This window comes from Panthera tigris, chromosome X, assembly GCF_018350195.1.
Source record: "Panthera tigris isolate Pti1 chromosome X, P.tigris_Pti1_mat1.1, whole genome shotgun sequence".
In the NCBI taxonomy this organism is placed as follows: Eukaryota; Metazoa; Chordata; class Mammalia; order Carnivora; family Felidae; genus Panthera; species Panthera tigris.
The window spans coordinates 37,358,569-37,371,412 of record NC_056677.1 but is presented as its reverse complement, the minus strand read 5'-3'; the positions used below and the strand labels follow the sequence as shown (position 1 = coordinate 37,371,412).

Here is a 12,844-nt window from a genome sequence, read left to right as displayed (position 1 = left end):
CCTATTCTATTCGTTGATGTGTTTGTTCAGATCGTTTGCCCATTTTTAATTGTTTTTTTTTCTTATTCTTGAGTTTTTTAGATATTCTGAATATAAGTCCTTTAGATCAAATACTTGATTTGCAGGTATGTTCTTCTGACCTGTGGCTTGTCTTTTTTTCATTCTTAGCAATGCCTTTTGCAAAGTGAAGTTTTTAATGTTGCTAAAGTCTAACTTACCAATTTTTGTATGGATCATGCTTTTGGTCTTGTATCTAAAAGCTCCTCAAAACTAAACCTAACATCACACAGACTTTTGCTTTATTTTCTTCTAAAATTTTTAAAGGTTTATGTTTTGCATTTAGGTCTACAATCCATTTTGAGTTAATTTTTGAGTGAAATGTGAGGTATATGTCTATGTTCTTTTTTGCATATTTTTTTTGCATCAATTTTTTTTCTAAGTCTATTTATTTTGAAAGAGAGAGACAGCACAAGCAAGGGAGGGGCAGAGAGAAGGAGAGACAGAATCCCAAGCAGGCTCTGCACCGTCAGAGCAGAGCCCGATGCGGGGTTTGAACTCACAAACTGTGAGATCATGACCTGAGCCGAGATTGAGAGTTGGATGCTTAACCAACTGTGCCACCCAAGTGTCCCTAGACTATTTGGTTTTTAAATTGTTTCTTTGTCTGTATTTCATTTTGGATTGTTTCTATTGCTGTGTCTTCATGTTCACTTTTCCTCTGCAATGACTTAATATTTTCTTAATCCCAGTTAGTCTATTTTTCATCTCATACATTATAGTTTTCATTTCTATAAATTCAGATGGAGACTTTTTAATATTTTCCATGTCGCTCCTTGACTTTTTGAGCATACAGAATATACTTATAATAACCATTAATGTTCTTACCTGTGAATTTTAAACAGCTGTGTTAATTTTGTGTTATCTTCCATTGATTATTCTCATATGGGTCAATTCTCATTGGACTCTTCTGCCTCTTTGCATGCTTGGAAATGTTTGTTTAAATGCAAACGTTGTGACTTTTAACTTGATTCCTGGATTTTTTTGTATTTATATAAATGTTGTAAAGCTTCTTTTACTGCTATATGGTTACGTCATTTGGAAACACTTAATCCCTCATTCCTTGCTTTTATGATTTGTTAGGTCTGGAGCAATGTGCGTGATAGGGCTGCAGAGGAGGAAAAAATAATTTTCCCTCTACCTTTCAAAGTTCTGGCTGGGCCCCTGTAAGAAAAGACAGATTAATAAAAAAAAAAAAAAAAAGTAAAACAACTTATTTATTTAGTATAAGTTTTCTGTGACACAGGAGCTTTCTAAAGAAATGAAGACCTGAAGAAACAGTTAAGTCTGAGCATTTAAAAAAAATTTTTTTTAATGTTTTTATTCACTTTTGAGAGACAGAGAGAGAGGGAGAGCATGAGCAGGGGAGGGGCAGAGGGAGATGGAGACACAGAATCCGAAGCAGGCTCCAGGCTCTGAGCTGTCAGCACAGAGCCTGACTCAGGGCTCAAACTCACGAACCCTGAGATCATGACCTGAGCTGAAGCCAATGCTTAACCAACTGAGCCACCCAGGCGCCCCAAGTCTGAGAATTTTTTATGCTAGGGTTGATGAGGAGTGAAAAGTTATGGGAAAATGTGATAGGACAACAAGGGTATGAGCTAAGTGTAGTAAAGTGGGAGCTCCTTTTCTCTGGAAAAGGAGCTTTCACAACCTTTCACACAAGAGTGTTATGATCTGCTTCAGGAGATTAGAAAGTCTTTCCTACACGTGCCATTCCTCAAATTCCTTCAGCTTAAAATTTCAATATGCCAACGTGCCATATTTTGGAGTAATGTGTCCTGAACCGCATCAAATTTAATTATTCCCTTGTACCAAGGCAAAATCTTTCTGACTTGTTTTCCCAATGTCCCGTGAATTCTGAGTGTTCCAATCTGGCTAATAGAAGTAGGCGCTGCTCCCAGCCATGCGTGAGTAGTGTGTAGTACCTTAATCCTTCCAAATGGTTCTTTCCCTGCCTTTGCATGGTTTCCTATCACACCCAGGGTCTGATTAGTACTCCGCCAACTACTCAAGGAGGGCCCTCTACAGATCCTGGATCTCTGGAGTTCTCTCTCTCTCTGAATTTCTCTCCTGTTCAGTATCCTATCCTGTAAACTCTAGACATCCTGGTCTCCCTGAACTCTTAGCTCTGTCTCTTCAACTCAGGGAGTTTTTTGTTTTCTGCCTGGGTTGCATCTCCATGTGCCTCAGCCTGGAAACTCTGTCAGTAACCTGAGTAATGACAGGATTCACCTCATTTGTTTCTCATCCCATAGGTACCATTGTCCTTCATCGCTTGGTATCCAGTGTCTTGAAAACTGTCATTTCTTATATTTGTTTCTCTTTTATTTAGTTGTTTCAGGTATAAAGGTAATTCTAGTCCCTGTTACCACATCTTGGCCAGAAGCAAAAGTCTGAATTTGCATTCTTTATTACTAGTGAGTTTGAATATCTTATATGCTTGTTGGCCATAATATTTCTTATTATGTGAAATGACAGTTTATATGTTTTGCCCATTTTTCTACTACAGCGATTTGTCATTTTTCATTATTATAAAAGAGTTTCTTCTATATTAAAGATATCAAACCGTTATCTCTCATATGTATTATAAATTTTTAATTCATTATTTGCTTTTAATTTTGATTTATTTCATTTTTCTAATGCAATCACTTTCAGTTTTTATTTAATTAGATCTATTACTCTCTTGATATTCTTCCTTATTGATTCTGCCATTGGATAATGTACCAATATTACATGTACCCATACTATCTTCTAATTATTTTTATGATATTTACTAAAATCATAAGGAATCCTAAGGAAGTAAAGAATCAGAATGCAGGTTTCTGGAAAGGCTGTATATCCCAGTGCACTTTTTATGGCATTTAAAACAAATGCCTTTTGGGGTGCCTGGGTGACTCAGTTGATTAAGCATCCAACTCTTAATTTGGCTCAGGTTGTGATCTCACAGTAGTCAGATGGAGCCCTAGTTTGGGCTCCATGCTGAGCATGGAACCTGTTTGGGATTGTCTCTCTGTGCCCCTCCCCTTCTCTCTCTCTCTCTCTCTCTCAAAATGAATAAATAAATATTTAAAAAATAAAATAAACAAATGCCTTTTGGGACACTTGAGTGGCTCAGTCAGTTGAGCATCTCACTCTTGATCTCAGCTCAGCTCTTGGTCATGAGTTCAAGCCCCATGTTGGGCTCTGGGCTTGCCATGAAGCCTACTTTTAAAAAAATGACTGGGGTGCCTGGGTGGCTCAGTCGGTTGAGCGTATGACTTTAGCTCAAGTCATGATCTCACAGCTTGTGAGTTCGAGCCTCGCGTCAGGCTCTGTGCTGACGGCTCGGAGCCTGGAGCCTGCTTCAGATTCTGTGCCTCCCTTTCTCTCTGCCCCAACCCACTCGCATTCTGTCTCTCTGTCTCTCAAAAATAAGTAAACATTTAAAAAATTTTTTTTTTAATGCTTTCATTTCTTCATTTTAACTTGCTGTTATTCCTTAAAAGAAAGTGCTGGGACTTAGCTCAAATGGACTGAAACAATCTATATCCCCACACAACTATTGTTTCCAACAAGAGTGCATAGTCTTTCTTGGCAGACTCAAACCAAAGGTTCAGCTAAAGATCTCAGTCTGGGATCATGGTAGAATCTGTGGAATTATAGCAGTGATTGAGTGCACCATTTCTAGTAAGAATCAGTACAGGATTAAAAAGCAAAGTGAAAAATCAGTTTCCATTGTAGATTCTTTAACTGTTCTTTTTTAGGACCACTTTTTTATGCTCTGTTCTGCTGTCTACATTCTTTTTTCCTTCTTGACCTAGAGCCCACACCTTTCTCTAACCACAAATTTCCTCTTCTCTTTAGAGCTTTTTTCCAATGGAGGGTACAAGAATATGCCACCCCAAAACATGACTCTTTGGCATATAGATTATTTTGAGCTAGAGGCCATTTATACCCAGTAGACTCTGAAAAAGCACTAAAAGCAGGGCACACGTTTTCCTTTTGAAAATGAAATTTCCATTTATAAAAAAGATTTCCATTTAAAAAGGAAATTTCCATTTGTAGACATCTCTCCCTCTCCTTACCATAAATAGCAAGTCTTAGCAATGGAGAAAGCACTGACTTTTTTTGTTCTCTTGTTAATTTGTCTTTTATCAGTTAGATCTGTGCGCCCCAGTCAATGAACCTAAGATGAACAGAGTGAAAAAGAATCATGTTCCTCTCCCCTACACTGCTTGTATTTACTTGTCCCTACTCCTATCCGTCATAGGCCTCTACCAATTTTTATTTATTTATTTATTTATTTATTTATTTATTTATTTTGAGAGAGACAGAAATGGCATAATCAGGGGAGGGACAGAGAGAGTGGGAAAGAGAGAGAATCCCAAGCAGTCTCCCTGCTGCCAGCGCAGAGCCTGATGTGGGGCTCAAACCCATGATACCATGAGATCATGACCTGAGCCAAAACTAAGAATGGGATGCCTAACCGAATGAGCCACCCAGGAGCCCCAGGCACCTACCACTAATAGGCAATTTTTTGTAATACCTATTAAGATACAGAGAAGAAGTTGGATTCCAAAAAATACTTGAGAATATTTTCAAATTCAGATAATTCTTATGATCATGATTCCTGGAACCATGAATACCTAGATTTCCTTGTATATCAGTTATCTCTTGTTCTAATAATGCTGTGTAGCAAAGCATACCACACTTCAAAGGCTTAAAACCATAAGGATTTATTAACTCATGAAACCTTGGGTGGGTGAGACAGTTTTTCTGGTCTCAGTTGGGCTCACTTGTGCATCTATAGTCAACTGCATGTTGGCTACGGAGCTCAAATCTTTTGACTAGGCTCCGGAGGTTGGCTGATGATCAGTTGCCCCAGTTAGGACAATTTATCTACCTAGCTTTGATCTACATACCTTATTCTCCAGAAGGCTGCATTCTCATGGCAAAGGCCTAAGCATGAGAGAGCTAGCAGGAACATGAAGACATTTTCCATGCCCCTGCCTGTTCACATTTCTAAAATCCCAAACCTGAGCAAATCATATGGTCAAGCCCAGAGCCAAGGAGGGGGCAAACACCCTACACAGAGTGGAAGGGTATTTCACAGATACAGGGCAAGGGGCATATATACAGAGAAGGTATAGAATTGGGGCCACATCACACCTTGTAATAATGCCAGCTTTCCAATTTTATGCGGAAAGGGAATTCAACCAGGAGCTCTTCCCACAGACTTCTCTGCTTCTTTGGGCCATTCTGATTCCTTCTTCCAAGAGGCCCCCAGTAGGAGCACAGACCCTTAAAGATAAATTCAGAGTAGAACGAAAGGTGCAAGTCAGTTCCATTCAGGGCACCTTAAACTCATGGGAGTAATTTGCATTTCTGAGGCCTTTCAGCCTAGGCATTGCTTACATTCCTAGCCCTGGGTGCTTCTTGGAATCCTTTGGAGGGCTTTTTGAAAATACAGTTTGCCTGGTTGTGCTACCCAGAAGTGCTGGTTCAGTTGAGCTGTCTATGGAGCCTGGAAATGTATGTTTCGAAAAGGCTTCCCGAGTGATTCTGTAGTCCGCCCAAGTTAAGAATCCGTGCTTGGGGAGGTTTCTTCACTGACCTCGCATTCATTGATTTGGTTGGCTCTGATAAGATGTTCATTCATTCATTTCTGCAAACAGGCAAAGTAGTGGTTTAGTAGGGGCCTGGAAAAGTTTGTTTGTGGAAAAACAAAATAAAGCTTCATAACTTTTATTTTTTTATTAAAAAAAAATTTAAGTCTATTTATTTCGAGAGAGAGACAGCGTGAGTAGGGGAGGGACAGAGAGAAAGGGAGAGAGAGAGAGAGAGAGAGAGAGAGAATTCCAAGCAGGCTCTGTGCTGTCAGCACAGAGCCAATGTGGGGCTCAAACCCGAAAAGCCATGAGAACTGAACTGAACTGAAACCAAGAGTTGGATGCTGAACTGACTGAGCCACCCAGGCACCCCTATAACTTTTATTTTTAAACATTCAAGTAGCTCTTCAACTCCTGTCTTATAAGGACTTTCAACAAGAAGATAGATTTCTAGGTTTTTATTTACTTGTGGATCTTAGGTCCTTACTTTAAATACATAACACCTGTCAATTGGCTAAATTAACTTCAGTAGTCCCTGCTGGATTTAAGACATTGAAGCAGAAATCTTATTACTAACACACAATAACAATCTAAGATCTCAAGAAATTAAAGTAATCCATCTATAAGAAAAGCAAACTGCAGGGGCGCCTGGGTGGCTCAGCCGGGTGAGCGTCTGACTTCGGCTCAGGTCACGATCTCACGGTTTGTGGGTTTCAGCCCCGAGTCAGGCTCTGTGCTGACAGCTCAGAGCCTGGAGCCTGCTTCAGATTTTGTGTCTCCCTCTCTCTCTGCCCCTTCCCTGCTCATGCTCTGTCTCTCTCTGTCTCTCAAAAGTGAATAAAGATTTAAAAAAAATTTTTTTTAATAAAATAAGAAGAGCGAACTGTAGCTGTGACATTATGAATTAGGAGAAAGACATGCTGATGAGTCTTATGTCTCTTGACAAAGAAGTATAAACTATGTCTAGATCCCTTACCTCTCCAACTTGGCCACTTGATGTGTTGGTCACCTAAATGTGGAGTTAGTAATAATGATTAAAATAATAAAATATTTATTTAGCATTGCTAGGTGACAGATAACTGGTATATGTTCTCATTGAAGAAATTTTACAACTTCTCTATGAGTCAGATCTATTATTACACACATTTTACAAATAAGAAATTTCATGCTTGGTAGTTTTCTTAAGACCCCATGACTAGTAAAAGGCAAAAACAGGACATAATGTGCATAGTGACTGAAAAGCTCACACTTTTAACTATTTGCCTATGTCCCTTTCTTCTTCCTTGATTGTGACCCCACCTTCCCCCCCAACACCAGCCTTTGAATCATTCCTGGTATACTTCTAGAAAGGAATCACAGATCTGCATGGCCTCTTGAGAGTACATACTTAAGCAGAAATCTTAATGTATTATAAGGGTATTAGTAGTTAATTAATAGGTATCATAACTTAATATTATATAGTATTAACATAATTTGTTAATATACAGTCTTTAATATAGTTAATAGTTAATATCTAGCACTTAATTAATATCAAATATTTAAAATGTATCAATTCAGAGTGCCTGGGTGGCTCAGTCAGTCAAGCATCCGAGTGTTGATTTTGGCTCAGGTTGTGATCTCATGGGTCATGAGTTTGAGCCCCACGTCAGGCTCTGTGCTGACAGTGTGGAGCCTGCTTGGGATTCTCTCTCTCCCTCTCTCTCTCTGCCCCTCCCCTGCTCGAGTTCTTTCTTTCTCCCTCTCTCAAAATAAATTAACCTTTAAAAAAATGTTTAAAGAATAAAATAAATAAAATGTATCAATTCATTTCGTATTCACCCCAGTGATATAAAATAGGGCCTAATATTCTTTCCATCTTAGAGATGAAGAAGCCAAGGCTTAAAATGATAATGGGACTTGCAAACGGTCTCATAGCTAGTAATGAAGATTCAAATCCAGGCAATCTAATGTCACAGCCTGTGATCTGAACTACTGCGGGGTACTGCCTCAGGTGGCTTTGGAATCCCGACAGGAACCGAGCTGGAGTGTAGGAAAAAACTGGAACAAGAAGCAAGTATATGATCAAGTCATTGTCACACCTGCCGTGTCTCTCTTCCTTCTTCCCTGTGTCTGCAAACCAGCTCTGTAGGCGGCCTGCGGCAGTGCAAAGAGCATCTGGCTCCCAGGGTCCCAAACAGACCAGGTTCTGCCACTCACCACTGACAAAACCCAAAGGCAGAGAGAGAAATGAGTGGAGGTGAAACAAGAAAGGAATTTATTTCAGGGAGGCCAACACCAGGCAGACAGCGGACTAGTGTCTGCAAATGCCGAAAATATTTGCAGGTTTATATAAGGAAAATGTGGGGCGAAGGCGGGTGGGTACATGCAGGTGGGCAGTGAGGGCAGTGATCAAATCGATCACTGTCTTGAGGTCAATCACGGATGGGCTCTTGCTGGCTCAGGGCAGTCCTTGTTGCTTGAAGGGGTAGTTTTGGTTCCCATCAGGCGATGCTTTGCCCACAGGGTCTTCCACAGAATCCAAGAGACAAGCTAGAAAGAAGAACCCAACTAAAAAGTTTGAGGTCAAAATTGAGGCAGCCTTTTTTGGCTTCTCAGCTCCCCAGTCCACGAGGGGGAATATGGCAGCAACAGTCCCAACGATGTGTGTAACAGGTAAAGCATCTAGAGAGAGAATGGCCTGGTGCTCTTCAGCCCATGTCTAGCATCCCCGCTTGGTTCAGGTGTCCCCTGTGGTCCTGTGAACTGTGATAAGGCACAATCACACTGTACCAACATGATGTATGGCCACTCCCACTGCCACCATGTGTGTGAGGGGAGGGAATTTCTTAGAAAAGGGGGAGTTAGGGAAAACCCAAAAGACATACACTATGGGTCTCTCAGAAGTTAATAGCATTGGGGATTATTGGTTTTTAAATTTTTTTAATGTTTATTTATTTTTGAGAGAGAGACAGAGAGAGAGAGAGAACACAGGAAGAGCAGAGACAGAGAGAGACAGAATATGAAGCAGGCTCCAGGCTCCGAGCCGTCAGCACAAAGCCTGGTGTGGGGCTTGAACCCACAAACTGCAAGATCATGACCTGAGCCATCAGAGGCTTAACCATCTGAGCCACCCATGCACCCTGGGGATTATTGATTTTTGGAAGTCATTTTGTTGATTTGAATTATTTCTTGCATGTTCTCCGTTTTGAAATGATTATATTACTTAATTAGTATTATGAAAGTAAATAAAGGAAATCTAATTTGAAATGGAGTGGGGGGTAGGGCAGCATGCTTGGGTGGCTCAGTTGGTCGAGTATCCAACTCTTGATTTCAGCTTAGGTCATGATCTCATGGTTTGTGGAATCAAGACCCACATTGGTCTCTGTGCAAACAGTGCAGAGCCTGCTTGGGATTCTCTCTCTCTCTCTCTCTCTCTCTCTCTCTCTCTCTCTCTCCTTCTCTCAAAATAAATAAATAGACTTAAAAAAATAAATAAATAAAAATAAGATATAGTCAGGAAGCCCTGAAGGGGGCACTCTCCTGCATGAACCACTCCTTGCAGCCAGCATCACCTGCGGTAAGAAGGAAGATAAGAATTATCTCGACAACAAGGAGACATTTTTCACATAGATATTTCATCTCCTGCTTTTAAGAAAAATAAAAAAAAAAAGGAAGATCCCTCCCTGCCCCAGCAACATCGCACTAACCACTGCTTACAGCCAATGAGAAACCACCACAACCTCCAACCCTTGTTCTTCTCTAGTGAACTTATGTTCAAAAGAACCCTCCCCAATTTCCTCCTACTACCTAATGAAAGCTGACCTTGCCTTTGTCTCTTTGGACTTGCCTATGGCTTGCCATGGTTTCCTTGACCTGAATTGCAATTCCTCTGCTCTTCCTGGATAACCTCATTTTGCTAGTCAAATAACTGGCTATTTTATTCTTAAGGTTGACAGTATGTTTACTCCTACTTGTCATTCCTCCTTCCTCTTAAGTTCCCAGGAATCTCCAACAACAAAATTTGCTCAACTTGATCCAGACCCAGTGTGTGTCTTACACTTTAAGTCTGTTAAACTGCCTCGAGTATTTTTGAAAAAAACAAAACAAAACAAAAAACCCAGGAGATATGCAAATTTCAAGAAATTAAGAGCATGATAGCTTAATTTCATTTTGCAAGATATGGAAATTCGTATGTGTTTGATTTTGCATTAGTAAATATGTATGCATTATGGAAAAATGCAAAATATAGATGAGCAAAAAAAGAAAAGTAAGAATCTCCAGGACTTCACAATTCAGGAGTGAGCATTTGTTGGAAAAGAAACAACAAGCCCAAACTGGAGTCGCTTGCTCCCCACGACAGCAAACCAAACTTAGATTTCATCTCTCAGAGAGTCTGAGTTGTATTTTCAAAGATAAATTCCAACAAACCAAAACGTGTTATCGCAATAAATAATTTCAATAGAGAGGAAATATGATTTAAAAACAATTGTGCAGACTACTTGAGATCAGTAATATTTAGTGTTCAGTGTTGAAATAATTGTTAACATGGTTATGAAATGTAATAAACAATTGTTGACAGAATTGTGACTATCACAACCTGAACTTTCCTTATTAGCTCTATAGTGAGGTAACCTGCTTGATAAAAAACCCTCTGTTCCCTTCCCCCCCCCTAAAAACACCCATCCTGGCCTGAAACAATTTTTTCTTTTGCTAATAGCTTCCTTGCCCCACCCTCCTGCCTATAAAACCTTCCTTTTTGAATTATTTTTAATGTTTTATTTATTTTTGAGAGACAGAGAGAGACAGAGTGAGAGGGGGAGGGACAGAGAGAGAGGAAGACACAATGTGAAGCAGGCTCCAGGCTCTGAGCTGTCAGCACAGAGCCCCTCACAGGCTCGAACTCACGAACTGTGAGATCATGACCTGAGCTGACTGAGCCACCCAGGTGCCCCTAAAAACTTCCATTTTGTTCAACTCTTCACATCTCTCTTTACTTGCTAGGTGGGATGCTGTCCAAATCCTGAATCACTTAATAAAGCCAATTAGATCTTCAAACTTAGTTGAATTATGTTTTCTAACATGTTATTAATATTTTACTGCATATTCTTTCTGACTTTTTACTCTAACTTGATCATTTCATTTGTGATTTAGAAGTATTACTGAAGTTATTTTGTAATTCTCTATGTATTAAAATCGTTTTTTCCTTTGAAATGACGGAAAAATCATTTTTTTCCATTGAAACAGAAAGGATAAAGAAATGTTGGCATATTTTATTTTTATCCTTTCCCCCTTCCTTTGCAGTTTTTGTTAGAATAACCTGGGATGTTAAAGCTAGATTAGTTAATTTTTAAATTTTTTTAAATGTTTATTTATTTATTTTGAGAGAGAGAGAGAGAGAGAGAGAAAGCAGGGGAGGGGAGAGATAGAGGGAAACAGAATCCCAAGCAGGCTCCACACCGTCAGCACGGAGCCCAGTGTGGGGCTTGAATCCAGGAACCATGAGATCATGCCCTGAGCCAAAATCAAGAGTCGGATACTTAACCGACTGAGGTACCCCTAGATTAGTGTATTTTATAATTGTATGTCTATTCTTTCAAAAGTTGTTTATCACATTTTATAACCATGTTAACAATTATTTCAACACTGAACATAAGTATTAGTGATCTCAAGCAGTCAGTACAATTGTTTTTAAATCTTATTTTCTCTCTATTGAAATTATTTATTGCAATGACACGTTTTGGTTTGTTGGAACTTATCCTTTCCTTGAAAATACAATTCAGACTCTCTTTTGTCTGGACAGCCAACATGCAATCCAGACTGAGGAAGACCCGGAAACTTCACTTGAGCCATGGCCATGGCCGCATTGGCAAACACCAGAAGAACTGGGGAGGTGAAGGAAATGCTGGCAGCATCACCACAGGATGAACTTTGACAAGTGTCATCCAGGCTACTTTGGAAAAGTTGGTGTGATGCATTACCACTTAAAGAGGAACCAGAGCTTCTGTCCAACTGTCAGCCTTGATAAACTGTCGACCATGGTCAGTGAGCTGACATGGGGGATGGCTGCCAGAAACACAACTGGAGCTGCACCTATCATTGATGTGGCATGATTGGGCTACTACAAAGTTTTGAGAGGGGCACCTGGGTGGCTCAGTCTGTTAAGCGTCCCACTTGAGCTCAGGTCATGATCTTGAGGTTCGTGAGTTTGAGCCCCATGTTGGGCTCTGTGCTGACAGCTCAGAGCCTGCAGCTTGCTTCGGATTCTGTGTCCCCTTCCCTGCCCCTGCCCTGCTCATGGTCTCTCTCTCTCTCAAAAGTAAATAAACATTAAAAAAAATTTTCTTTTACGTTTTGGGAAAGGAAAAGCTCCCCCAAACAGCCTGGCATAGTGAAGGTGAAATTCTTCAGTAGAAGAGCTGAGGAAATATTACAGATGTATTTGCGGGGGGAGGGGGGGGGTCCTGTGTCCTGGTAGCCTGAAGCCATGTGGAAGGAGGTTCATTAAATGCTAACAAGTGCTGAAAGAAAGAAAGAAAGAAAGAAAGAAAGAAAGAAAGAAAAGAAAGGAAAAAAAGAAAATATTACTCACAGCTATTTGTGGATGGTACACTCTCTAAGTTCTTGAATGGCTACAAGTGACTTTCTGTTCCAGCTCGAGTAGGCTCTCAAAATTTTGTTGATGATGCTTCAGTGTCTTCTAACAATTAGCATTACAAAAAAAAAGATCTGATTCCAACCTGATCTTTTAAAATTATTTTATCATAGGTAACTTGTTATTCCCTCTGCCTGGATGATTTTATGATTTTCTTTCTAATCTTTGCACTATCCTAGAGATTTTTTTCTTTTTCCTTTCAAAGTAAGAACCTCTTTCATTATGTCCTCTGACTAGAGGGCCACTCTGACCTAAAGCCTAAAGTTTTTCCTCTATTCTTGCTATTATTATGTTTTTTAGATTAGTGCTTATGTTACTGATGGATCTATCACAGCTGCTAACTCAGGAAATGAACCAGTGAGCTCTGGTGCTTTCCTGGACAACTGCTCTGTCCCAGGGGATTCTGATGCAGGAGGGAGCTATAGAAATTGAAAACACAGTTCCTGGCTGGGGTTGCCAACACTGTTGCAAAAAAAAACAAAAAACAAAAAACCACCTCAGATAAACTCATTGCAAGAAAAGCCAATAACGCAAGAGAAAGGGGTTTGGAAAAGAGAAAGGGAGA

At 40.0% G+C, this 12,844-nt stretch overlaps 1 pseudogene; it reads left to right on the top strand.

The window, feature by feature from the left end:
- The first annotated feature begins 11,418 nt into the window (after positions 1–11,418).
- On the top strand, positions 11,419–12,107 carry LOC107179836 (annotated as a pseudogene).
- Positions 12,108–12,844: the final 737 nt, after the last annotated feature.